Source organism: Aethina tumida, chromosome 3 (genome assembly GCF_024364675.1).
Source record: "Aethina tumida isolate Nest 87 chromosome 3, icAetTumi1.1, whole genome shotgun sequence".
Taxonomy (NCBI): Eukaryota; Metazoa; Arthropoda; class Insecta; order Coleoptera; family Nitidulidae; genus Aethina; species Aethina tumida.
This window is the reverse complement of record NC_065437.1, coordinates 30,690,608-30,708,033: the sequence shown is the minus strand read 5'-3', so window position 1 is coordinate 30,708,033 and position 17,426 is coordinate 30,690,608. Positions and strand designations below refer to the sequence as shown.

General features: G+C 25.8%; 1 protein-coding gene across 1 annotated transcript in view; it reads left to right on the top strand.

Annotated features, from left to right (window-relative positions):
* The first annotated feature begins 208 nt into the window (after positions 1-208).
* LOC109601499 (LHFPL tetraspan subfamily member 6 protein) overlaps positions 209-17,426 on the top strand; it is a 163,570-nt gene continuing 146,352 nt past the window's right edge. The window contains exon 1 of the mRNA XM_049964520.1: positions 209-440. The gene's annotated coding sequence lies outside the window, so the exon portion shown is untranslated. The remainder of the gene's footprint in view (positions 441-17,426) is intronic.

Sequence of the window (17,426 nt, the reverse complement as noted above, 5' to 3'; positions counted from 1 at the left end):
CGTTTGATTTTGATAATATTCAGACACACCATGTGAAACTAATCGAAGGAAAGGAGAGGTAAGTGAAGCTGTATCGGCGGAGCCGGAATCCGACAGTTGGAAAGTGTTAAAATCACGACGACCTTTATCGCGGGGATTCTGGATAGCGATCGTCTGCACATCCAGTCGGTCGCCGTCTCCAGTGCCGTGATCGCACTCCAGCCTCCGATCTGGATCAGTCGCGCTGTGAACTTCGCAACGCCTGGTCGTGTCCGTCGCCCTTACCTATCGCAGACATCGTAAACTGACAGACCTCGCGCAACATAAACATGTGTCACTTGACGAGGGCGCCGCGAAACTTTACCACCCGCTAAATCTAAAGTGCACTTCGTGTCGCGGACCTGGAAGGGGCGAGGGGAACTGCGATGTAGTTTCACGAAAAATTGCACCTATGTTATGAGGTAATTACCATGATTAATTAACGTAATTTTTCAAATATGCCAGTGGCTCGGCGCATTTTTAGGTATAACATATCGATTGTGTCCGAGATGATGAATAAATGCTGATTTATTATGAAAAATTATCGTCAATTATTATTAAATTAAACATTCATAAAGGGCAAATTTTATTCTTTTAATATGTATGATACGAAAGTATGTTGCCACACCGTGTTCTCCTGGAAAATAGTTTTAATCTATTATTTATGCTTATTTTGTACGGACGGCAAATTGTCAATAACATATGTTATTTGGCTTCAACAAATATTTATGCAAACTGATTTTGCATGTAGAGCATACATATGAACATAAATAGAAATGTTGATTGCCTAGTTGTAGTGTGTATGTTTAAAAATCGCTCATATCTGCAATCATGTATTTAACTTATTACGTGATTTTTAAATATTCTGCAATTATTTTTCGTTTCATATAATGAACAGTTACTAAAACAATATATACATAAACCAATAATTAATTAAAAATTTAAAGGTAAATAATGGGGGATTGGTTGTACACACAACAAACTATATTCTGCTGTTTGTCAAGTCGTCCCGTTAAATATCTAATTTAATTCGTTTGTTCATGTGTATGTAAATAATGAAGTCATTTTATTTTTACATGTTTTATCGTGTTCAAAATAAGTTTATCCCATATATATTATTGTGTATACGTAAAATTCATAAATTTGTTGTCAGTATTTAAAATACCAATTCAATGATAATTTGTTTTGTATTGAAAATTTTGTTTCAAATATAAATACTCGAATATTGCAGCTGGAAAATTGAGGTCTAATTGGCGGATTTAAAAATTATACAATTCAAATTTTGTGAATTCGTAAAATTGAATAAGGATTTCGTTTTTACAATTTATTGTATTTTAAAAAGTTATTTTACGTCACATATTCATATTTTATTCATTATTTATTCATTCATATTCATTCATATTAATAATTTTTTACATTTTTTTAATAACTGTAAGAAGAAATTTAAATATTTATTAAATAATATAAATGTACTAAAAGAGAAGTAAGAAATAATTTCAATTTCCATAAATGCAAAACCCAAAAAATCTACTTTATTTTAGGAAAGCTTTATGAGTCATTGAGTAAATTAATATATCGAATTTTGAATTATTAATGAAACTGGCAAGTTTGTATTATGATTTATGTTATTGTAAAATAAAATATTAACACGGACAATTAAATAATTGGTTTTTGATGTAACGAAACATCAATAATGTATAATCAACAATGCAAGCAGTAAAATTTCATTAACAAAAAGCCGCTTTGTAACCACAAAGTAATCTTGAATTAAAAGCTTGTCCCCAGCTAATTGCAATGTAGAGTGGTACTGATCATTCATCAACTTGTACCGCCCCCGTACTTTTTATTTACTTTTATATTGAATTTCGAATAGTTAACTATTTTATTTGTAATTCTTTGTAGAATTTAGCAGTTTAAATAAATAAGAAATTTTGTAAATTCGTAAAATTGAATAAGGATATTCGTTTTTACAATTTATTATATTTTAATAAGCTATTTATGTCATATACTCATATTAATAATTTTTTACATTTTTTTAATAACTACAAGAAGTTAAATTTAAATATTTATTAAATATTTATAAGTATTAAAAGAGAAATAAGAAGTAATTTCAATTTTTATAATTGCAAAACTTAAAAAATCCACTTAATGACGATAAATCAACAGACAATTTTATGCTAAAATTTCAAATATGGTGAATGCGCCACAAATAAGGTATTTTATAGATTTATTAAAATTTTATTGAAAAATAAGTCATAAAAGTTTATTCATATTTTTTTACCTTTAAGATATCCCTTATAGGGGTAGGATAATAAAAGAAACTCCGAACGTCCCAAATATAATCATTTTTGAAATAAATTTATTATATAAATATAAACATAAATATTCGCTCGTATTAATAAAATTGATGTTTGAATAACCTGGTTATTAAGCTAATCAATTTATTCATCAATTATTCTATTTAACTTAAATTATACTAATTATAATATATAATTTATTGTATTTTGTTTCAAAATGATTATTATTATTATCGTTTTAACCATTTGAAAATTTAACAAATTGTTATATTTACATATTTGTTATTAATTTTTTTGTATTCAGTATTTATATTATCTGTTAAGTGATATTTCAAATAGAAATATATTTTCTTAGTAATATTTGGAAAATAAAAGAAATTAAATCACTCAAATATTCTATATACAAACAACTTTTAAATGAAATTATTATTTTAAATAAAAATATTCTCTTGTATTAATAAACTTGATACTAACATCAAGTTTATTAATTAATTATTATTAAACTTTATACCGTTACGTTATCTTTTATTAACATATATTTTTTGAAGCTTTCTTTGACTGATGTTTATATAATCTGGCTATAAATCTTTACAATTTATGGTTGTTACATGGAAACTATTCTATTTAAATTAAATCATTATAATAACATATTGTCCTTTGTTTCAAAACGATTTACACTTATTACTAGAAAATATTGTTTTGACCATAAGATAATATAACACACTGTTGTTTTATAACATTTTAAAGTTAAAGTTTTTTTTCATTTCTATTGTTTATATTTCTACACTCTCAGTTAACCTCTTTAATTAAAATCAAATTGTTCAATATTTCTTCTAAAGTATTATATAGGTTCTATAAGTAACTTTGTAAGAATAAAAGAATTGAATCACTTAAGCACTCGAATCATAAAATATTTTTTAAATAATTTTATTATTATTTAAAAATATGATGAATGCGCAAATAAACGAAGGTATTTATTAAAATTTCATTAATAAATACGATTTAATACTTTTTATGTTTCTTATTCAAGTTTGCTCCTAATAGTTTAGATAAAATTAACTTTAGGAGAATGAAATAAATCACTCCGAACATATTAAATATTGTAAACAATTTTTTAAATAAATTTATTATATAAATATAATTTTCTACTGTATTAATAACATTTGTTTGTATAACCAGATTGTTAAGGTAGTCAATTTATGGTTGTTACATGAACATTAGTATTAGTTATTAATTTAAATAATAATGCTTTTTTAAATGAAATCGCAGTAAACAAAACCAAAGTGAGATTAAAGGGATTACAGATTAGCCACGATTAAATGATCCACTTAATTTAATGGCTCTTAATGCTTATTTGATATTTAAGGATCACTTTGTCATGTTAAATAGGTTTAGTGAGTAGAAAAAATAAAAATCAATTAGTGGACACATCCTGAGGACCTAAATCATTTCAAATAATATAATTCAATTATATATATCTTGTCAGCCGAGAATGATCTAATTACAAGTTAAGAGCATTCCATCAATAGACACTAATTTAGTGCAATTAAACCTCCCAATTACATATAATTGATAGTTTCATATAATTAGTTTGATTATCCCATTTGTTATCTAAATCCTGAAGGTCTTTGAATAAATGAATATTTTAATAATCGACATGAATATTCCTTTTAATTTTGTATCTATACATTTATAATTTTAATATAAAGTGATGTGATTAAAGAATGGGGCTCAATATGATATCGAATTCGATAAGACGAACAAATAATAGTGTTTCACTTTGTGCCACTCAAGAAATAATAGACACTTCAATGTAAAATATTTTAATAAACGGAACGTCTATTCCATCCGACTCGGTCTATTTTAGCACTTTTCTTTCTTTCGTATTATTCGCTGCAGTGTAAACTATCCAATGCCGGTATCTATTTCGGTTAAAATTCAGACTTCATGCCTTAAGGAATTTTTAAGGATCCGACGACTTTCTATTCATCTCTGTTACTTCGTTTGTTTATGAACTTTTTAAGTTAACATGAAACTGATTTAGGTTGATTTCTATGGAAATTAAAAGAAAAGTAGTTCACGGATGCGGCAAGACAAAGACCCGTTGTCGTTTCAGTCTATTGTGCTGATGAGAAACTAGATTAATCAGTTGTTCGAAGAGGAGATTTTTTAAAATATAAAAAAACCGTTATGTTTCCATATTTTCAATTAAATGAAGCATATTTTAATAATTGCGAGTTTAGTTCTTCGATGGATGCGATGTGAAACATTTACAGACCCGTAACATAAATAACTAGTGGGAGATTCAATCAGAAATGGGCTTAACTCGGCGAAGTACACGGTAATCAATTATCAATTATGGCAAAAGTAAAATCAATTAAAACGCAATACGTTTATTTGTACCTGACATGAATGATTAAATTTTATTTATTATTTTTTAAGAGTTATGATTAATTACGTTTAATCCAAAATTTCAATTTCCATGAAGATAACAATGTTATTTGACAATTCACAGTGTTCTTGCTTTTAAATATTAGAGGTATGTCATTCACTTCGCATTCTTATCCTTTTTTATTTATTTAACATTTTTATGTTTGTGAAATCTGATATCGTTTATTAAAATGAAAATTAATTACAAAGAATTTATATTCACTAGATATTCAAATTACAAAGTAAAGACGCGACATTTACAGATTTAATAAATGCAACGTCTGTGACTCTCTTATTGTCTCATAATGTAAATATAATACCATGCTGTGTTATCTGAATTGTTAATTTATGTATACATCTGAAACATAATTTAGTCGTTTTATGAGAGAAGTTTTCTTTCCTTTATCATCATGACATAAAATTATTTGATGCAATCAAATGTTTTTACTGTATGTTTAAGCTGTACATTTTTCTGTGTAATTGAAACGACATAATGGTTTAAAATCAATAAATAAAGTAAAATTCAATTTGCTAGACATGGGATTTAGGATTCTGTTTCACAGCAAATTTCGATCACGTATCAAATTTGTTTATATACTGGCACGTAAACAACTAATTACAGATTCTAATTAAGTTTCTATTTTACATCGACATTGCAGTTTCGGCATAAACTGAACGGGAATGAATATAGTGAAAGCAGGTGCAGTAAAAGTAAAACCATTATCATGCACGTTCGTATATGTGAATCACAATACTTTATAATTGTGGACTTGTGAACTATCAAAACTCTGTTAGTATGCTGGAATTAAATCTGAAATATGCATTGGAGTCTGAATACGACGGGTGATTATGATAATCTTTATTTAAAGCTTATAATTCATATTTATTAAAAATCGTTTACTATTAAATTATGAAATTTATAGCTATTACAATATTTTTCTATTCAACTACATTAAAATAACTGAAAAATATGTATTACATTTTAGTTGTTTGGTAAAAAGAAATCTTAATTATTTGTATAACATTTTAAACATTTTCTTGCACTTACAGTTGCATAATTTTTAACAATGTATAACAACGTATTCTTTGGGTTTTCGACATATTAGCCACGTATGTTTATTAAAAAACAAAAATATAAATTGGTTTATGATTATTAAACTGTGGAACAAAGTTCAACATTTTTCTTTGTTTCCAGAACAAAATTTATATTTTGGAAATCACCCTCGTCTAAATACATAAAATATATATATTATAGATTATAGTGGACTTGTACATTTTGAATTATATTTTACACAATTTTAATTTACAGTCTTATGAGCATACAAAATACAGATATAATAAACACAGTCAAAATATTTAGGGAACTAACAAATATTTTTAAATTATTATAATTAGATCAAAGAAATTAATGTGAAAATATAATTAATTAATAAAAACAAGTATTTCTTACTACACCTAATGTACCGCCAAAATTAACTGCTGGTGGTGTCCGTAATGGTTTTGGCGATTCAAATGTATTTTTTCATAGCATCCCATACTTTTTCTATTGGATTAAAATCTGGTCAGTTTGCTGACCAATGTAAAATGCTGTTCGACCGATCCTCGAAATAAATGGCTGCTGAAAAATGGAATTTGTGCTCATATTGGTTAAATAGGGTAACACAATGGATAAAACTATATTGTCGTTATATCGAACTGCATTTAAAGTGGTTAAAAATAGTTCGTTTCTTCCGCCATATTAAAAATGATTTACATAAACTTATGACTTATAGCCCAAAATTCTAATTTCTGAAACACGATGAGTTCTCGATCAACTAGTGGGCAAATAACTAATAATTTAGGATTTACGTAATATGCATTTTAATCCCATAAGTACTCCTGGTATAATAAATGCACCTATTTCTCTTTTAATGATTGAATTTTCTAATACATTAAGGGCATATAGATAATTGTCCTAATTAGCATGGAACTAGAAAACCAACTGAAACTTTTACACGGCATATTGTTAATTAGTATAACACAATAAGTTAGATTGTTCTCAGAAATATATTTGCTATTTCCGATATTAATGGTACTAGCTAACATTCGTTCTGATTTACCCCCAAGAATACAATCTGCGCCACTGTCCGATTTAACTGTTGAATATTAATTTCAGTTTTAGTGCTTCTTTAACGGCTTTTACGATAATGTTGACCCGTAATATATTTTTACTTATTCCTAGTTATATTGTTATTGAAATAGAATTCAACAATGATTGATTGATAGGAATATTAGAGCGGGAACTGTATAAAAGTGATGCATCGACAAAAAAGGAAAGAAAACTATCCGCCGCTATTTTTCCGTAGTGTCTTTCTTTATTCTCGGGCTCGATTTTCCGAGAGAAATATTTCCATTAGAAGTTCCGTACACAGCTTTAAATAAATAAAATAACGACATGAAAACGGCGAATGGCAGGAAAATATCGCCTCTTAAGCCATGGCTGGTGGAATCCTAAAAATATAGTGGCTCGATTATGAAAAGATGCGCGTAATAAATCGCCATCATTTATGTAACAAAAGACATTCTTTGCCGCGAAATTAATCTTGAAGATTGCATTGCAAAAAAAAAAAAAAAAATACACAAAAATTCATACACGAAACCATTAGGATGAGGGTCATGCATAGTGACTTAGATCGAATGTTTCTGTTTTCAAATGAGACAATGCACCGCGGAAGTGATATATTAAGTCGTGATGGCAATTTCTTAAAGAAAAACGTCTTAAATTGCGGTCGGTGTATATTATCCAGACTCTCCATTATGTGAACTATGACATATGCTCTTAGTTTTCGCAAGTGTAATGCTAAAATATTAATATTGCCGGAACAAGTTTAACGAATGATCAATTCAATGATCATTGTATTGAAATTAAAAAATATTTGATTGATTTGATTAACGGAAAATGGAAATAATTCAAATTAAAATGCAAACTTCCTCTATATACAAAAGTAGTGTCCACTATACAGGGGACTTCACTAATTTGAGCTTTATTAAAAAATCATTTTTTTCAAATAATTTTAACTCGATTTTGTGTAAAATTCTATTACATTTTTAATATGTATTGTACCTATGAACATGGTAAAAATTGAATTTTGATTCACATAGAAGCAATTAATAGACTTGATAACATTGCCTTTGAAAGATTGCAACATTCGAAATCATGTATATGCTAATACGAATAATTTCATTGTACAATTAATTCAAATGGAATCGTTTGGAAAATTAATGACAATATGGTATATATGTATATGTGTTATGTTTGTCATGTGTCAATGAACAATTAAATATAAATAAATATCATTTTATAACACTTAGGATGTATTAGAGAGAAAATAACTAAATGTAGTTCTATATTCAAATTTGATGTGGATATATGTAAATGCATGTATGTATAATCATTTATGACTAATGCGTTTATGAACATTTTTATCAAAATAAAAATAGAAATTAAATTGAACGTAAACATACTTTATTATTTTTACCAACTTTATTATTAAATATTTTGATAATTTTGAAACTATTAAAATATGTAAATTTGTTTCCCACTTGTTTATATGTATTTATGCAGTTTCCATATATTTTAAATAGTATACATAGTATATTATTGAAAAATAAATATAAATTTAGTTTTGTCTTGTTCAAATATTTTATTAATAATAAATGTAGGAATTTTCAGTATTGTTAATATTATGTTTTTTAATATTTAATCTTTTAAATTACAGAACATTCAAACAACAATTTGTATATTGAGTTTATATTATTATTATTATTATTAAAGTACAAACGTTAGTGACTAATAAATACGTGAAAGTTTTCAAATTTTTATTAAAAAAATTGTTAGAGACTAAATTTAAGTTAAAGACTTTTTTTTAATTTTAAGAACATTCATTTTTTAAAATAGGTACATAAAATTAAAGTTTAATTAATTATTTTAAATTTACAGTTTCCTACTTGTTTTTATTGATTTATAGTTTCCATATATTTTAAATATTAAAAGTAAATATAGCAAAACAAATAGAAATTTAGTTTTACCATGTTCAAATATTTAATTAATAATAAATTCAGAAATTTTTGATGTTGTTTACTTTGCTTTATGTTTTATGATATTTTTAATATATTAATAGTTTACATAGTTGCAATATATTCATTTATATGTAACGAACACATCCATACCAATTTATATATGTATATTTCGTTTATATTATGGGCAACGAAACGTGAATATTGATGTGCAATAAAATTAAATTAATTAAAATATGTAACTTGTTATGTAATTTATAAATTCACTTAATTGGTTGTAATATTAATATTATAAAATTAAAAAGCGAAAATTATATATTAATTAATATTGTTTTCTTTTAATCTCATAATATGGTGCCCAGTTTATCAATAAAAAAACTTGAATGTAGATTCAATATTGTTTCGGTGAAATATTGAATAAATAATCAAATTGTATATAACAATATGCGGTTTATAAATATATATTAAAATAAAAACTAGCCATGACTAATATGTAGGATTATAAATTTTTATTAAAATTGTTTTGTAAAATTTAGAAATTAAATTTAAATTTAAGATGTTTTGTTATTTTTAAGTTTTCTACTTGTTTATAGATTTTTTACATTTTTCATAAAAGTAAATATAATAAGTAGTTGGAATATATTTATTTATTTATGAACAGAACACACAAATAACAAAATTAATAACAAGATCTATCCCAGTTTATATATTAGTTTAATTTATAGTTAAACGAAACATGAATATTGATATGCACTAAAACTAAACTAAATAAAATATATAATTTGTTTCATTATTTCTGAACACAGTTAATTAAATACCTAAAAAATATGAAATATTAATTTTGTTTTTTTTTTTTAATTTACTAATAATAATAATAATATAATAACCTTAAATGTATGTTATTCAGTATTGATTTGGGGAAATATTGAACAAATAATCAAATTGTATATGACAGTAACCTGTACATATGAATGTAAAGTCGTTTATAAAATTATGAATGATTTAAGAAAGAAGAAATTAAATTTAAATTAAATAAATTATCTTATTTTTATCTTTTAAAAGTACTAAAGGTTGATTAATTAGTTTAAATCGATTAAAACTTGTTAAATTTCCAAGTTTCCAATTTGTTTTTATGGATTTATATAGTTTTCATATGTTATTATTTAGAATATACATATATTCTAAATAATAAAAGTAAATATTATAAAACAAATAGAAATTTAGTTTTTCCATATTCAAATATTTTTAGAAATTTTTCATATTGTTTATTTTGATTTATGTTTTATTACATTTTGGTATATTAAAAGTTTACGAAGTGGTAATATTTATTTTATTTATATGAACGATATACACAAACAACAAATTTAATAACAATTTCCAATGTGTATTTAGTTTATATTATGGGCAACGAAATGTGAATAAAATACAAAATTAAATATAATAAAATATATAACTTTTTTATTATTTATAAACTAATTTTAAAATTGAAGAATGGGAGTTATTACATTGAATTGCCTCTTCCGTTGTAATAAAAAAAAATTGAATCCCGTTATCAATAAATTCAATATTGATTAGGTGAAACATTTAGCAGATAATCATATTGTATATAATATTATGCTGTTGGTATATGCATAAGTAAAAATCTTTGTGAGTAATGTATTTATGAAGAATTTCAAATTTTTGTTAAATCATTTTTGTATAATTTAGAAATTGAACATAAAAGTTATTTTTATTAATATTCAATTTTAAAGATAGGTACGTAAAATTTCATTAAACAGGATAAAAAGATTGAAACATGCAAAAGTTTTGTACTTGTTTTTATAGATTTACATAGTCCATCCATATGAATGATAAAATCAAATATTGCAAAACAAATAGAAATTTAGTACTGCCATGTGCAAATACTAGTAGTGGTTCGTGTTTGAATTTAGTGTCCGCTGTCTTTGACGTCATATTTTCAATTCGGCAAATACTCGAGAGTCGCAGGAGTGACCAATATTGTTCTTGTTTATTTTTTTGTGGACCTCCTTGATTATTCAGTTCTACGCATTCAGAATGTGGCTACTATATTTTTTAATAATCTTTTATCACACACAACAAGGGTTACTATTTATTCTAGTTGATCAAGTGGCCTTTTCTTCGTAACTTTGGTGGTACCATTACTACTTTATTAATAATAAATGTAAGAATTTATAATATTTCTAATATATTAAAGATTTACATAGAAATATATGTATGTTTCAATATGTACAGTACACACAAACAATAAAATTAATAACAAGATCTGTGGCAGTGTGTATATGTTATTTAATTTAAATTATGGCCAACGAAACACGAATACTGATATGCAATAAAATGAAATAAAATATGTAAGTTGTTTTACTGATTATAAACACACAATTGTAATTTTGATTGAAATATGAAGAAAAAAAAAATGAAAATGGATTATTAATTTTTAATGTCCACTAATCTCATAAAAAATGTTCAATCCGATTGTTAATATGTATTTGGTAAAAATTAACAATAACAAATAATTAACTTATTGCACTTGACAATATACTGTTGTTAAATACGTAATCAAATACAGTAGTTTGTGACTAATGAATTTATGACCCATTTAACATTTTTATTAATATAATTTTGTATAATTTTGAAATTAAATTTAAATAAAACAAGGCTTTATTATACAGTTTTCACATTTTTTAAGTAATAAAAGTAAATATTTAAAAATGTAAAATACATACAAAATACTTTATTATTATTAATAATAATAATAATAATATTTTGTTGTGTTTTATTAAATTATTACATATTAATAGTTTTTCAAAGTAGAAACATATTTATGTACACTTACAAACAATTTATGATTTATAACTCAATTGATAAAAAATTACTAATTATTAATTTTTATTGTGCCTCTCTTAATTTCATAACTAAATGTTAAACGCAGTTTTTAATAAAAACTTCAATGCATATTCAATATTGATTCGGTGAAAGATTAAACAAATAACCGTTATTGTACACGACAATACGCTGTTGTTATCTAATTTTAAACCATTGTTATTACCCGACTAATTTAAACTGCAACATACAGTCGAAAATGAAATTTAAGCCGAAACGATTTTACTCCATAAAGCATTGCAAATGCATACGAAGTAAAGTATTATGCACACCCTGTTAAACATCTCTTCGGGGCTCCACGCGAATTTCAGACTCGCTTGCTCCACCGTCGTCTTTCATTTTAATACAAAAACTGCTCCGTTTAAACGCTTATTAGGGTGCGTGAAATCTATTGTGCATTAATTCAATTTCAAATCTGAACCTGTTCGAAAAATAAATTTATAATAGGCACGCTAACGATCACCTGTCAGTGGAAAACTAATTGAATTTAAATATATACAAATTAGGTTTGGCAGTTTGGTGTTATATTCGGATTAAGGTAATTGAAATACAACACTTCATTGTTTTCGTAACTCAGTTTGCGCAAGTTCGCTTGTAAAGTGCTAACAGTACAAATCGTAAAATAATTTATTAAATTTTGGAATACGGATGCAAAGTTTTGTTTTTGTTCTCTTCAGATACTTCAATAATTACTTATTTTATTATTAATATATAATACTTAAGCCATTTTGATATGTATATACTCAGTTTATTTATTTGTACAAAACTAGAAATATTCCTAAATTTATAATAAATTATTTTGTTCTTTCTGTGATGTCCAAATTTTCACAGTAACTAATGTTTCTAGACGAGGTAGGGAAAAGCTCACTGAGGTGTACAGAAGTCAATTTTTGTATTAAAAAATGTTTTAGAAACAAGAATATTAATTAACTCAAAATGTGCCAGAAATACCCTTATTCTTGCTTGATGATTTAATATTAATAATTATAATAATTAATAATACATATTGTATATATTTTTGGAAAGCTTAATTTATTTACGACATTTTAAACTAAAATTAATTATCGCTTATATTTGATAAAAAACACTGTAAGGAGGTATATTTTATTTTATTTATTTTTTCATTTAAGTACATTTTCCTCTGTATGGTATGGAATTAGTTCTAACAATCAATTGGTGTTTTTCATGAACAACCTTGTTGGGTATTAAATAAAATATATGTGAGAATAACAACATTTTTTTAAATAAAAAAAATAAAAATATTTTGTTTAAATATAAAGTTTTTAGATTATTTATATATGATTCAGGTACTTGTTTGACAGTAATAGTATCAAAAAGAAGCTCTTTAATACTCCACCAGTTTTTTGCAGATGATAAAACTGCGTCCCATATGTACATCAAATTTAAATATTTTGTTTATTTTGGTATGTTCCGAAACCAGCTTATTGAATTTGTGGTAAAATAACAAAATTAAGAGAAGTTTCCTTAATATGTCGTCAGTTATTCGTGTGTGAAAAACTATGTTACGTTGTTCTGTGGACAGTTAGTTCCAATTTTCTATGAAAATATTCATAACAATCACAATCATCTAATTTGGAACAACCTGTATAAAATATAGGTGAGAATAACAACATTTTGATTGAATTAAAAAAATAAAAATATTTTGTTTTTAAATTATTTTGATATGTTTCGGGTACCAACTTGTTGGGTATGTGAAGTATTAAATTAAAAGGATTAATATACCGTCAGTTATTGGCAGATGATAAAACAGTGTTTGTTCTCTACACGTTTAAGAAGAGTTTTTGTTCTATCTGGTAAGAAAATATACATACCAATCAAAGTGAGTTTGAGACAACTTGTATTAAATAAAATATATTTGAGAATAACAATATTTTGTTATTTTATATTTAAATATTTTTAGTTTTTAGATCATATATCTTGAATACCTGTTTGTTAGGTATGTGCAACAAAATTAAAAGCAGATTCTTTAGTAGGCAATTAGTATCTCGTATATGATAAAACTATGTTTGTTCGGTGAACATTTAAGTTACTTATTTTCTATGTGGTATAAAGATGTTCATCACTATCAAAATCAGCTAATTGCGAACAATTAAATAAAATGTATGTAACGATAATAATATTTTGTTTGAATGAATAAAAATAGAAATATTATGTTAATATTAATTAAAAAAATAGATTGTTTTAGTATTTTTGAAGTGCCAGCTTGTTGTAATTCATATTTGATAAAACTACATTTGTTCTGTGGACATATAAGTCAGTTTTTTCTATTTGGCATGAACATATTCAAATTATCTAATTTGGAACAATCTGTATAAAATAAAATATGAATTTTGTTGGGTATATGGTCAAAATCTAAACGAGGCTCTTTAATATGTCGTCAGTTACTGGCAGAAGATAAAACTGTTTAAGTCGGTTTTTTCTATCTATAGTATGAAAATACTCATAATTAAAATTAAAATTTGAGAAAACCATTATTAAATAAAATGTAGAAAAAATAGAAATATTTTGTTTAAACTATGTTTTTTTATTATTTTGGAATATTTCGAGCACCACCTTGTAATAAAGTAATAAAATTAAAAGTAAGCACTTTAATAATCGTCAGTTATTCGTAAATAATAAAACTGCGTTAGTTTGTATTACACTTAAGTCAGTTTTTCTCTAGTTAGTATGGGAATACTCATAATGATCAAAAATATAATTTGGGACAACCTGTGCTATATATCGAATATCAGTTTGTTGGCTACGTCGTAGTGTAACAAAATTTAAATATTCTCTTAATATGACGCCAATAATTTGTATATGATAAAAGCATGTTGTTATATGGTAACTTGAGTTATACTTATATTAGTAAAAATTTTCCTCTTTGCAACAATATGTATTAAATACAATATAAAATATTAAAAACATTTTGTTAGAAATTTAAAATGTTTGATTATTTTGGTAAGCTTGTTGGGAATGTGATAAAGTAACAAAAATTAAAAGGGGCTCTTTAATATACCGCCCGTAATTCGTAGATGATAAAACCGCGTTTCGGCTTTTATTGTTTATTTTTGCTTTTAATTTTTTCTTGTGAATAAAACAGAGCTTTGTCAGGATTTATTTTTGAACGGGACCATAAATTTTATATTTTCTGCAACAAACATATCTCTATGCAAATACCACATACTTAAAACTTTTGTCTTCAAATACATTTTTATTTAATACGTTCCTCGTTCATACAAATTCTCTATTTGTATGAAATTTGAAGTTGCAGCACGATAAATTGTAGCTTCTGCGTACGGCACACAATTTCGTATTCATAAAAGAAGTTTCTCGCAATAGAACTTTACATATCTATAGCGTCAAACAATAACCAATATAAATTTCAATCTTCAGTTATTTGCATATACATTTGTATGTTAAATATAGTATATTGGAAACAAAGTCTTACTTAACATGCAATACGATGGAATCGCATTGTATTATAACCACGCTCTGTTCTGATGATAGGGAAAATTGCATGAAAACGTTCAACTCTGATGATATTGGTGCATCAAATGAATTTCAATTCAAATATATAACTTTGTTTTAGTTTCAATTTGGATGACAGGTATTCACATTTCAGAATTTCCTTCCTGTTCGGCTTTTCTAAAAAATAGTATTTTCATGGGGACACTAAAATAAAAATTTTTCCGGAATCCAATATTTTTGATATGTGGATCCTATCCTGTTTTCATTAATAATTTAACTGAGTGGCTGTTGCTATGTTAATGTTATTGTAGTGGAATTAAATCGATCGTAAAACAAAGATCCGAAGCAGTATAAATGGAATATGGCGGAACCATTGAAGCCACTAAAATTGTAAATGGCAGATATAACAAAGATTAATTATTAATCATGAATACCCCCTAATAAAAAATGCTGATTGTTTTAGAAATAAAAGTTATGAATTAGCAAAATCTTAACATTTAAAGAAGTTTTGTAGTTTCCTTTCTAACGTGGTAAGAAACAGGGCCTATTTACCATAATTCTTTATAAGAGGGACCCCGTAACATTAAAGATAATGTTTATCACTTACTCAGAAGTTTAGAGATTAAGGAGATGTAGTCATACATTTCCTTAGAAGTGTTGCACGTGACTAAACATTATCCTGACGTACACGGCTTCCGAATCCCAAGAACGTCTACTTTTGACTTTATTTAATTCCACCTCTGTTCTTCTTAAGGTATTTTAAGCCCTTATTAGCGCAGTCTTTAAATTCCCGTTATTTCATCGTACTAAAACAAAACTAACACATTTTAAAAATACCCAGGCCATCTTTGTGATTAAAAAATTTAAAATGAATCTTCATTCGACTGAATTCAATTTTAAACCTCCGCGGTTTGATTTAAAACGATTTGATAACTAATGTACCGCAGTATGGCCCACTTTCTTTCTTTGTTGCAGAGTTTTTTTATTAATCAAAGGGAGATTATATCTATCGCTTCCATTAAAAAATTATCCGTATGAAAGCGGCCAGATAATCCCTCTCCTCTTGTTCTCGGGACTATCTAAATTAAGACTTTCAAGTTAAAAGGGAGAAGTTACTTCACTGTGTAAGTGCGCGTTATAAATTATACAATCTTAACTCAACCTCGAATTTATTAATGGCGACTGTAATGTCAAAAACAGCCGTTTAAAATGCTGTGGTTTCTGTTCCAAATTGGATTACTTTCCTGCCCTAGACTGCGGCTTGAATGTATATTAAATTATGACCGTGCAGACTCTGTTTAATACATAAATATTTATTGAGATGAAATTGTAACAATTTGATTTTTCATTTTTCGTAAAATGTGTATTACGCTTTTGAACGTTTGATTGAAATTATTCATATTTTAATATATATGCATTAATTATTCGTTAAGTAAATATTGACTTAACGGATAATCAGAAATGGAAATATATTGGAACCGACTAGATTGATTCAAACAACCATCCAACCGAATGGGTAAAAATTTTATTGACGACCTGATTTGAATAATAAAATTTTACTGAGCTAAAGGCACTAAAGATGTTGTATGTGGCTTTTGATATTTACAAAAATGTTAGTTTTTAACTAAATAATTGAAGAGATTTATTCATGTTTTAAATTTGAATTAAAAATTCAATCTCGACTAAAATTGTTTAACCTAGCACAGAAAATTAAAGCAATAAAGCACAAACGTTACAGCCAACGTTCAACTTAGTTAATACACTTCGTCATGCATATGTCTTAGTTTTTTTTTGACCAAGTTTCTTAATTAAAACGGCTTTTAGAGCTACAGTATTTCTCTTGGAAACCAATTTACGACTCTAGTTACTTAGGCGACTTTTTGCAGTAATCAATGTCTCGTATATCCGGCGGTGTCAATTATATGTAGAAGTGACATTTATTTCCCCTAATCTACCAATATGAAATAATTGCACAATTTTATTATCTGTTGATTAAATTAAGTTTTTGATTTAATCTATATGGGTCATTAATAATAATAATTTTTTCTTTTCATCCGAGTAACAATTCATGTTTTGGCATTATTATAAATAATTGAAGCAGCAAGTGATTTGTATGATACACAACATTGATTTAATTGATTTCAACAGACAAATTCAATTATGCATATTTGTTAGTAATTATAGAAACGTACGATATACATCAATATCAATTAACAGGAACTGTACTCATTAAAATTCAAAATTAGCAGAGAG